Source organism: Mauremys reevesii, linkage group 2 (genome assembly GCF_016161935.1).
Source record: "Mauremys reevesii isolate NIE-2019 linkage group 2, ASM1616193v1, whole genome shotgun sequence".
Taxonomy (NCBI): Eukaryota; Metazoa; Chordata; order Testudines; family Geoemydidae; genus Mauremys; species Mauremys reevesii.
In genome coordinates, this window is record NC_052624.1 from 70,409,869 (window position 1) to 70,421,713 (window position 11,845).

At 51.9% G+C, this 11,845-nt stretch overlaps 1 long non-coding RNA gene across 1 annotated transcript in view; it reads right to left on the reverse strand.

Moving 5' to 3' along the window:
* LOC120396705 overlaps nt 1–11,524 on the reverse strand; it is a 45,651-nt gene extending 34,127 nt beyond the window's left edge. The window contains exon 1 of the long non-coding RNA XR_005593304.1: nt 11,258–11,524. This is a non-coding gene — a long non-coding RNA (uncharacterized LOC120396705). The remainder of the gene's footprint in view (nt 1–11,257) is intronic.
* Nucleotides 11,525–11,845: the final 321 nt, after the last annotated feature.

Below are 11,845 nucleotides of genomic sequence, written 5' to 3' on the forward strand. Positions count from 1 at the left end.
GTGCTCCATTTTTATTAATTTACACCAAATAACATGAGTGTTTAGTTCCTAGTGATTTTCTTTTCTATTTTTATCACTTTAATTTTGGGGCTCTAGCATGAATGAAAAAATGCTTACAGATGCTACATTTATTTATTGAGCATTTAGTAATGGTAGAAGCTGAGCGTCAGAAATAGCTAGTTAGAAGTGAGCAAAATAAATTGCCCGTTGTTGACAAGTTCCATGCATAGGTCTTTAACATCCCCTCTGGGCACCTTGTTGTTATTAATGGTAGACTCTTGTGTGCTTAGGAGGGGTGTAAGAGTGAGCTTGGTCCTTGTAAGAGGTGCCAAATTGACAGCTGGGGACGAGGGGCGGGAGAAATACTGTGATATGTCTATGAGCTAAGCAGAACAGAGACAGAAACAGCTGCACAGTGCTTCCCTAAGAGGTGCAGCTCAGAACTTGCTACCATCAGTGGAGGGAGGGCTAAGCCCCCTTTGTGTCTTCTGATCCAGGGTGCTCCAGGGGCTAGAGAGGCCCCCAGCATAATCTAAGTGATGGCCAGTCTTAAATTACATCAGTCTTCGCAGGCCGCCCTGCTATGGGCTACAGTGCTGCCCAGAATCTCTGCAACACTGGTTCTTCTTCGAGTGATTGCTCCAATGCATTCCAGTTAGGTGTGCGCGCCGCGCGTGCACGGCTTCTCCGGAACTTTTTCCCTAGCAACTCCGGCGGGCCGGCTGGGCGCCCCCTGGAGTGGCGCCGCTATGGCGCTAAATATATACCCCAGCCGGCCCGTCCGCTCCTCAGTTCCTTCTTACCGCCCGTGACGGCCGGTCGGAACTGTGGAGTGCTCGTCGGCCTCCACTGCCCTAGCTTTTACTCTTCGATTTTGTGTATATATAGTTAGTTGTATAGTTAGTGTTCACAGTTGTTATAGTTATCTTAGTGTAGTTGTTCTAGGTAGTAAGCGGTTAAGGGGGGTTTCCCCCCCCTTTTCCTTCCCCGGTGCGGGCTCATGCCCAGAGCACCGGGCTTCAAGCCCTGTGCTGTGTGCCAAAGACCTATGCCCGTTGGAGATCCACACGACGCTTGCCTCCGTTGCCTCGGAGAAGGACATCGCGCTGACAAGTGCGTTATCTGTTCTGCTTTTAAGCCACGGACACGCAAAGAACGGGACTACAGGCTTAAGCAGATCCTTATGGAAGCGTCGCTCCAACCGGCGGCACCAGCGATGCCGGCGCCGAGAACCTCCTCGGTGCAGAGCGCACCAGCGGCACCAGCCCGCCCCGGTACCAAGGTCCCGCAGGCCCCGGCCCCGGTGCCGAAGACCCGGCACCGCTCGCTCTCGCCGGCAAGGAAACGCAAGCTCGCTAAAGCCGTAGCTAAGTCCCGCGCTGAGGACTCAGCTAAAGTGCTCGTGCCGCCTGCGCCCCCAGTGGTGACTGCGCGCAAGGCAGACACTGTGCCGTTGACTCCGCAAGGTCCGTCGAGTCCGGCACCGCCGCGCTCCCCGGCACCGTCCGGAGTTGAGCCAAGGCTGCCGACGACGCCGGAGACGTACTCCTCCGCGCGAGAGCTGATACAGCTCGTAGAGGCACCGAGCCTCCGGCCCCCGGCGCCGCCGGTGCGGGCTGTTCCGTCGGCAGGGAAACCGGCGATGATGGTCCGACCGCCATCCACGGACCACCGGCACGGTCGGCGCTCTCGGTCCCGCTCATGCTCCAGGACCCGTCGCCGTTCACCGCCCAGCCGCTCGAGATCTCGGCACCGCTCTCCATCGCGGTACCGATCGCCATCTCGCCGCCGGTCGCAGTCCCGGTACCGATCGTCCTCTCGGTACCGGTCGCACTCCCGGCACCGGTCAAGGTCCCGATCGCCGTCGCGTCGGCACAGCCGGAGGTCCCCGTCCCGGCACCGTTCCCGGCACCGGAACTCCCGCAGCCGCTCCCGGCACCGCAGGTCCGGATCCCGGTCGAGCTCCCGGCGCCGGTCGAGCTCCCGGCACCGCGGGGACCGATGGTCGAGGTCACCCTCTCGGTACCGGACGGACGGACATCGGGCCTCCATACCGCCTAGTGGTATCCCACAAGCCTCGGTGTCGGGCTCCGCCCCGCCCTGGCCGTCTCGCCCGGCATCTGTCGCCTCTGGCGCGGACGACGCTGGCTCATTGCCACCAACCCCACGCGACCACCCTCAAGGGGCTCAGCAGTGGGGCTTCTGGGTGCCCTGGGGTCACCATGAAGCGCAAGTCATTCCGCTTCCCCCAAGAGACGTTGCCGCGGAGCGCAGGGTTCCCGAAGCGACGATCAGTCGCCCTCCGGCGTCACCTCCCCGCGAGCCCTCGATGCCGCGGGACCACCACTCCCCAGCCCAGCCTGACCCAGCCGAGGCGCCTTTAACGGCCCCTCCCATGGAGGCCATCGGGCAGACCATGTCCTCGTCATCGTCCCCGGACGAAGCGGTGGCTGGGACTTCTGCTAAAGACCCGCCCCCCATTGACCTCAAGGCCCACCAGGAACTACTCCGCCGGGTGGCGACGGCCATGGGCCTTCCGGTGGCAGAGGTCCAAGAGGATGACGACCCCATTACTAATGTGGTCGGCTCGGACGCTCCCGTGCGCGTGGCATTGCCTTTTGTTAAGACCATACAGAAGAACGCTGCCACGCTCTGGCAAACGCCCGCGTCCATCCCTCCCACAGCTCGAGGGGTAGAACGGAAGTACTCAGCCCCCCCCACGGGCTATGAGTACTTATACTCGCACCCAACCCCAGACTCGCTTGTCGTGCAGTCTGTGAACGGCCGAGAACGGAATGGTCAACCGGCCCCGGCGCCTAAATCTAAGGACGCTCGGAGGATGGACCTGCTAGGCCGTAAGGTCTATTCCGCTGGCGGCCTACAGATGCGAATAGCCAACCAGATGGTCCTCCTGGCCAGGTATGTTTTTGACATCATGGCATCCCTGGCAAAATACACCGAACTCCTGCCGACAACTGCCCGCCAGGAGTTCTCGGCAATGCTCGAGGAAGGGAAGAAGTCCTCCCGTTCGTCCATTACGGCTGCCCTCGACGCGGCGGACTCGGGGGCGCGGACAATAGCGACAGGGGTGACGATGCGTCGCATCTCATGGCTGCAATCCTCTACGCTCCCTCAGGAGGTGCAGTATACGCTGCAGGACCTGCCGTTCGACACGAAAGGGCTATTCTCCGAAAAGACCGATTCGCGTATACAGACCTTAAAAGATGGGCGCATTGCCATACGAACCCTTGGCATGCACACGCCGGCTCCGCAACGCAGGTCTTTCCGGCAGCAGCCCCCTCGGTCCTTCCCGCAGCAGCGTTACCGACCGTATACGCCCAGACGTCCTGGCCAGAATCACCGACGGCCTTCGGGTAACCGTCGGAACCAGTCCCAGGCCTCTTCCAAGGGCCCTCAGGGGTCCAAGCAGGCCTTTTGATGGGACGCCCGAGGACGGCCCATCACTCTCCCCCTCGGATCCTCCCCGTTTGTTTTCCAACCGCCTCTCCTATTTTCTTTCGGCGTGGTCCCGAATAACATCGGATAGCTGGGTTCTTCAGAAAGTCCAGTCGGGATACCGTCTGCAATTTGTTTCGCCCCCCCCTTCCCACCCACCCTCCCTGTCCCTCTTCAGGGACCCATCTCACGAGCAAGTCCTTTTACAAGAGGTCCAGACTCTACTGAGCGTGGGTGCCATAGAGGCAGTGCCTCCAGACAGGCGGGGCAGGGGATTCTATTCCCGTTATTTTCTCATCCCCAAGGCGAAAGGCGGGCTACGTCCTATCCTGGACCTTCGCGAGCTGAACAAATACCTGCTCAAGCCCAAGTTTCGCATGGTCACCTTGGGGACCATCATTCCCTCTCTGGATCCGGGAGATTGGTTTGCCGCCCTCGACATGAAGGACGCTTACTTCCATGTCGCAATTTATCCCCCTCACCGGCGTTACCTTCGGTTTGTCATCAACAACGACCACTACCAGTTCGCCGTGTTACCTTTCGGACTTGCCACGGCACCGAGGGTATTTACAAAGTGCATGGCAGTGGTAGCAGCGGCCCTCCGCAGGCGTCAGATGCATGTATACCCCTATCTGGACGACTGGTTGATTCGTGGGCAGTCGCAAGGGCTGGTACAGCGCCAGGTAGCGGAAATCCTGTCCCTCTTTCAACACCTCGGGCTGCTGGTCAATGCCGAGAAGTCTACCTTGCGTCCAGCACAGCGGGTGGAGTTCATCGGCGCGGTTCTCGACTCCTCTGTGGGCCGCGCCTGCCTGCCGCGGTCTCGGCACCTGACAATGGTCTCCCTCATCCGGGAGCTCGTCAACTTTCCGACCACGACGGTGCGGTCATGCCTCCGCCTCCTGGGTCACATGGCATCGTGTACTTATGTCACCGCGTACGCGCGACTCCACCTCCGTCCGTTCCAGTCGTGGCTGGCGTCGGTGTACCGCCCGCATCGCGACCACATCGACATGGTGGTCACGGTCACCAGACCGACCCTCGAGTCCCTCCGCTGGTGGCTCGACCCGGAGATCGTCTGCGCCGGAGTGCCGTTCCACCTTCCTCGTCCGTCCGCGACACTGACCACGGACGCCTCGGCACTCGGTTGGGGTGCTCACCTGGGAGGACTTCACACTCAAGGCCTCTGGTCGCCCCAGGAGCTCGCTCTCCACATCAATGTCCGCGAGCTCCGAGCGATCCGCTTTGCATGTCACGCCTTTCGGACCAACCTGCAAGGCCGCTGGGTGACAGTATTCACGGACAACACAACAGCACTGTTCTACGTGAACAAGCAGGGCGGAGCCCGCTCGTCCCCCCTCTGCAAGGAGGCGATCCTCCTCTGGGACTTCTGCGTGACCCACTCCATTCACCTGGAAGCGTCCTTTCTTCCGGGAGTGCAGAACACGCTGGCCGACCGCCTCAGCAGGTCGTTTCTCTCCCACGAGTGGTCCCTCCGTCCCGACGTTGCACACACGATTTTCCAGAGGTGGGGGTTTCCCCGGGTCGACCTCTTCGCCTCCAAGGCGAACAGGAAGTGTCTCCAGTTCTGCTCGTTCCGAGGGCACTCGCCGGGGTCTCTGTCAGACGCCTTCCTCTATCCGTGGCAGACTCACCTCCTCTATGCCTTCCCTCCGTTTCCACTCGTGCACAGAGTGCTCCAGAAGCTTCGGAGGGATCGAGCCACCATGATACTCGTGGCTCCAGCCTGGCCGCGGCAGCATTGGTACACCCTGCTGCTCGAGCTCTCCGTTCGGGAGCCCATCACCCTCCCATTGTGGCCGGACCTCATCACACAGGACTTCGGCAGACTCCACCATCCGAACCTGCAATCCCTCCATCTTACAGCCTGGTTCCTGCGTGGTTGACCCACGCAGAGAGGGGCTGTTCGGCGGCCGTGCAGCAAGTCCTGCTTGAAAGTAGAAAGCCTTCCACCCGGACCACCTACATGGTGAAATGGAAGAGGTTCGCGCTCTGGTGCGACCAGCAGGGGCTCAACCCATTCGTGGTACCTGTCACTACCATCCTAGACTACCTATGGTACCTTAAGGAGCAGGGTCTGGCGGTTTCCTCTTTGAGAGTCCACCTTGCCTCAGTGTCCACCTTTCGTCCGTCAGTGCAGGGTCGGACCATCTTTTCCAATCCGATGGTCTCCCGCTTCCTGAAGGGCCTTGACCGCTTATACCCGCCAGTTCGACGCCCTGCCCCGACCTGGGACTTGAACCTCGTCCTGGCCAGACTCATGGGTCCTCCATTCGAGCCTATGGCCACGTGCTCTCTCCTCTACCTCTCCTATAAGACGGCCTTCCTGGTTGCCATAACATCGGCAAGGAGAGTCTCGGAGCTACGAGCGTTGACGGTGGGCCCTCCCTACACCGTCTTCCACGCGGATAAGGTGCAGCTTCGTCCTCACCCGGCCTTCCTACCAAAGGTGGTCTCGGCCTTCCACCTTAATCAGGACATCTTTCTCCCGGTCTTCTTCCCGAAGCCCCACGCTTCGCCCCGGGAGCAACAGCTTCACACCCTCGACGTCCGTAGGGCGCTGGCGTTTTACATCGACCGGACAAGGTCTTTTCGGCGTTCCACCCAGCTCTTCATCGCAGTCGCTGATCGCATGAAAGGTGAGCCGGTCTCTACCCAGCGCATTGCCTCCTGGGTGACTCAATGCATCCGGTCATGCTACGAGCTGGCTCACGTGACTCCATGCCGACTCACCGCTCATTCTACGAGAGCGCACGCCTCGTCCGCCGCCTTCCTGAGCCATGTCCCCATCCAGGACATCTGCAGAGCGGCTACCTGGTCTTCGGTCCACACCTTCGCCTCCCACTACGCGTTGGTACAACAGTCTAGAGACGACGCAGCCTTCGGCTCTGCGGTTTTACACTCCGCCACGTCTCACTCCGACCCCACCGCCTAAGGTAAGGCTTGGGAATCACCTAACTGGAATGCATTGGAGCAATCACTCGAAGAAGAAAAGACGGTTACTCACCTGTAGTAACTGGTGTTCTTCGAGATGTGTTGCTCCAATCCATTCCAGACCCGCCCTCCTTCCCCACTGTCGGAGTAGCCGGCAAGAAGGAACTGAGGAGCGGACGGGCCGGCTGGGGTATATATTTAGCGCCATAGCGGCGCCACTCCAGGCGCCAGCCCGCCGGAGTTGCTAGGGAAAAAGTTCCGGAGAAGCCGTGCACGCGCGGCGCGCACACCTAACTGGAATGGATTGGAGCAACACATCTCGAAGAACACCAGTTACTACAGGTGAGTAACCGTCTTGTCTGCAGCCCTGTCCCCAGGGCTGGCCCTAGACCAAATGGCACCCCAGGCAAGGAGCATCTTCAGTGCCCCCCTCTCCATTTGTTAAACTTCTGAATAGCTTATTTTATTGCATTTGTAGCCTATTTCACAACTTTGATTTATCTTGTCATATAAGACTGACTGGGGACACCTCACCCCTTATATGCCTGCGAGGGCATGGCTGACAACATTCTAGGGGGTTCAAGGAAAATGTAGTTCTCAGAAAGTCTGGAAGGTTCCATGAGATTCTACAAAGGTCCAGAACATTCTTAGGAGGTTAGGGAAAAATGAATCCACATATGGAAGACCTGAAACATTTTACTTCAAACATTCTATTTTCCTTTTTGTCATGAACAACAAAAACAGCACCCCAAGCCGGCCTCCCGAAGCCCAGCGCCCCAGGTGGTTGTCTGGATCACCTGCCCCTAAATCCGGTCCTGCCCAAATAAGCCCCTCTTGCCACCAGCCCCACCCCCATCATGCCTCCTTCCTGGGGGCTTGTGAGGTGGTCCTTAGGAGGCAGTGGTATGGCTGTCTCCACAGTACCTGCACTGGGAGACTCCTACCCTAACTGGTTCGTGGACTGTCAGGCCTCTTTGCACCACCCCGTCTGTTTCTCTTGGCATAAAGAGGCTGGGGCAGTGGTGAATATCCAAACTTTGGCTCCTTTGCTGAGACAGCCAATTGTTTTCATTTGCTACTATGGTGCAAACACTTTCTTGTTATTAAATGAACCAAGAAAATCTATTTATTTCAGATAAACCTCCAAACTGTAAAAGGTGGTATCCTACCAATACCTTCAACCTGGGTCCATTTTGAAGCAGTGCCCTAAATGGGAAAGGCATATATCCCACTATTCACTTTCTCACCTCTTGGGTAAAGTAGAATGAAATGGGAGGGGGAGTTCTCACTGCACAGGTCAGAGAAATGGGGGGGTTCTTATACTTTTAGCAGTTGCAGAAAAGCTCTACTCTCCCCCTCCCCACTCCTTTAATCCCTGCTCTGAGCCAGCATCTAGTCCATCCACTGATAACTCTTAACATGGTAATTTACAGTGCATGACAGGCTGCAGCCCGCCATTGAGCTGATAAAATGCGTCCTTGTATTAAAACATATATACTGGGCCTAACCAGCAGTGACTCTTTCAGTCACTCTGGCACCAAATTCTGCAGCAGCTTCAGGTATATTTCTAAACTGCAGGTTTGTACTGAATTAAATATGTGGACAAGTTGGACCATATGTTCCATAGTTGCTGTGTTGCTTATTTTAATTTTAGCAGCTACTGCCTCTAAAGTTCCAATAGTCAGTGTGTGGTCTATAGGCTTGTTAGCCTGACATCAATCCTTGGTAAAATATGTAACAAATCTCCTTGAAAAATGTATCCACTGGCTATATTTGAAGAAAATGTTATATTAAAGCAGTTACTAATGAGTATGGTTGTGGGCTATGTTGGGCCCAATCCTGTTGCAACTAGTTTCAATACGAATTATGGGTCCAATTCTCCTGCCATTAATATCAATGGAAGGTTTTTTTGCCATTGATTTCAGCAGGAAAGGGATTGAATGCTGTAGTGTGTGTGAACATTTTGTCCTCTATAGCCTGCTTGCAGTTTATGTTAACATAAAGGTCTTTCCTACAGCTGACAGACAACAGAGATATTCCATTAGCCAAAAGGTAGAAGGCCGTGCACCTTTAGGTCTTGGCTCAGAAGGTATATGTGGTTTATTATGACAAGTCTTTCCACAGAGTTGTGATTGATACTGTGGTACTATCCTATGACTGAATTTGTAATTAATAAATAAATCATGCTTTCCAATTTTAAAGGTTAAGTATTTTTTTAAAAATGCATATTTTCTTATAACAAAAACCCTAAAATAAATTTTTCCATCAGTAATTTCAAAATATAAGCACAACACAGACAGCTTCTGGGAAAAGACCATAAAAAATTATATGTCTGAAGAAGAGCTCTGTGTGGCTCAAAAGCTTGTCTCTCTTCCATCAGCAGAAGCTGGTCCACTATATTGGTCCACCATGTCTCACTATATTAATAAACATTAATTAGCCTCAAATGCAACTCCACATTCACACCTAATTTTAGCATACATTGGTAATGTTAATCACTTTTCCAATTAAATTCCATATACAAATGCTTCTAAAGCAAAGGAATTATAAGTATTTTGCCGAAATATTATCTTTTCAGTTGATAACTGTACTAGTTGAAAATATTTATAATTTAATAGTATCCCTTAAAATAATTTATTTATACTAAAGTCAAGATTAAAAAAATGTTAAACAACTAATGGATCAGATTGAAGGTTGTGTGGCATGGAATATGCATGTCTTCATAGCTGATGAAATGCTTTCCTTTAGGCATTATGTAAGCAGTGTAAGATTTATGATGCCCATAACCATTCATTTCCTTGATTCCAAGCGCTTGAATTTTGTAAATGGTTATTAGTAACCATGTGTATTACCACAGTGCCTCAGGACCAACTAAGGTCAGGGATGCATTGTGCTAGGCACTGTACAAACAGAATAGTAGCTATTTCCTGGCTCAAAGATCGTACAGTTTAAATAGAAAGACAGACACAAAGTATGGGAATGGGATTGAAGCTCTTTGAGGCAGGGACCATCCTTTTGTTCCATGTTTATCTAGAGCCTAGCACAATGGGGCCCTGCTCCCTGACTGAGATTGCCTAGTCGCTATGGTAATACAAATAAATAATAATAGACAGGCAGCGTGATCAGTGGGAATGTGGCAAATATGTTAATTCTACATCTTTTGGAGCGGTGGTGGGAAGGGGTTTAGTTAGGAGGGGATTCACTGAATGGAAAGACAAGGGAAGGGAGAGCGGTGAAGGAGACAAAGAAGGTGAGACGAAGGTAGGAGGAACAGGTGGGAAGTGAGGGCTGAGGTAAAGAGACTGTGGGGTAGGGACTACTCTGTTGTCACTTAGCAATCCTTAGTGGTGTGTGAGACTAATTTTTAAAATATAACTGGACCCTGTGTCCATTCAGAATGTGGGGTATCGATGATTTTAGGTGGGATAAAGTAAATTAAATCCTGTCCGTTTATCCACAGTAAAATGATTTGTATTACCGCCAGCTTCTGGAACGTTCTGATTAGCTTGAATGTGCTCATGCTGATGAGAAGACCTGCTGATGCACCATCTTCTGTGGGGGGAATTTTTCACTCAAGAGGGACAAGATATTACTAGAGTGTAGATGCTGGCAAAAGAGTTATTAATCAGAGCAAAAGGATGGCCCAGAAGTTAGGGTGCTAGCTTGGGAAATCTGGGTTCAATTCCCTGCTCTGCCACTGACTTCCTGTGTGAACGAGACCAAGACACTTAGTCTCTCTGCGCCTCAGGTCCCCAGCTGTAAACTGAGGATAATACTTCCCCATCCCACAAGAATGTCATGAGGATAAATACACTGTAAGGTGCTCAGACACTATGCTACTTGGGCCATTTATGTACTTCTGGTAAATAACAAAGCTGGGTGGGTGCGGGGGACATCATAATTAACATGTGAGAGGTAGATATATCCCTGAAAGGCCCAGCCTTAGCCCTCTATTCTTAGGAATTTAACACAAGGATTATTAATTACACATTAATTAAACTTGTCAACAGAAATAATAACACTGACCTCTAGTTTTCCTCAGTCATAATGGTGTTCCCTCATTAGAACAAACTGTTCACCCTTTGGCCTCATTTTATGCACAGAGGAATCAGATTATTGCCTCATAAAAGAGAGGAGCAGCTACATTACCACTTAAGTAATGGCCACAAACATAATATCAGTAGTGTCATGGACTGTTACTGTACAATAGAATAGGGTAGCTCTTTTCATAAGGGCGCAATCCAGGAAATGCAGGCTATGGAACAGGTAGAAGTGTGAATTGGGCAAGTGCAAATTCATTTGAGCAGTCAGCCCTCACAATTTTATCTCTGGAACTTGTTATACTTCAGAAAGCTCATATCCATTTAGACGCAATAGCTGCTGCCTCAGTGCCAAATTGCATTAATAATATTAGATAGGAGTTTTTTCCTATCCGCTGATAAAATGTTTGCACAGTATTACACGGGGAAATACTGAACTCCACCAATAAAAAAATGAGCCTTGATAATTTGTGAGTTGGCATTTCATCACTATAATGTCAAGTGTTGTCAAACACTTAGGCTCTTCCTCCCGCTTTTTTTTCTTAATGTTTAAAGCAGTCAGAACAATCCTGTGTAAAGTATGTGTAGTCAGATACTGCTAGTGGGGATTTTTATGACCAGTTTCAAGCACACAGCTCAGTGACTGAAGTCTCTGTAGACAATGATCTGTGAATATAATACTCCCATTGTCTACACTTCATTTCTGCTGTACAGTGGCCCCTTTCCTCCTCTGAAATCATTGTCACTATTAAATTGATCTAGGGAGAGAGGTGGTTGTAGGCTGTATTCTTATTAATCATTCTTACCTGGTTGCCTTTTTATTCTTCACTTCCATTATTTTCTGTTTGATAGATAGAAATACTGTAGAATCTATATAATAAGATTCCAGGATTGTCAATCTGTCTGTGTGTCACTGTGAAGCCTAGAATGTCTGTTGAGCAATGGAAACAGCTACAAGCATGGCTGAGAGCTCTTTTTGTTTAGATATGATCAGATTAAATCATCACTGGGATTTGCGGGCTGTGACCATCCAGTTTTTACATTCTGAGCCATTTTGACTTTATGAATTACACCCATGTGGTGTACAGTGACAGTAAGTCGTGTATCTATGCCATACTTAGAGTTCTAGGCTATTGTGATATCAGAGAGAACTCAACCCATCACTGCGCTTACCCTTCAGCTAATACACATGACAAGCTTAAATTCAGCTGGAGCTGTCCAGAGTGGAGCTTTGGTAAATATTTTCAAACCTGTGGGAGACCCCCGGTGCCTCCCATGGGGCAGAAGCTACTTAAATAACTCCTGTACCTCCCTAGTATTTATCCTGCTGATATATTTATAGAGAACAATCATGTCTCCCCTCAACCTTCTTCTGGTTAGGCTAAAAAAGCCAA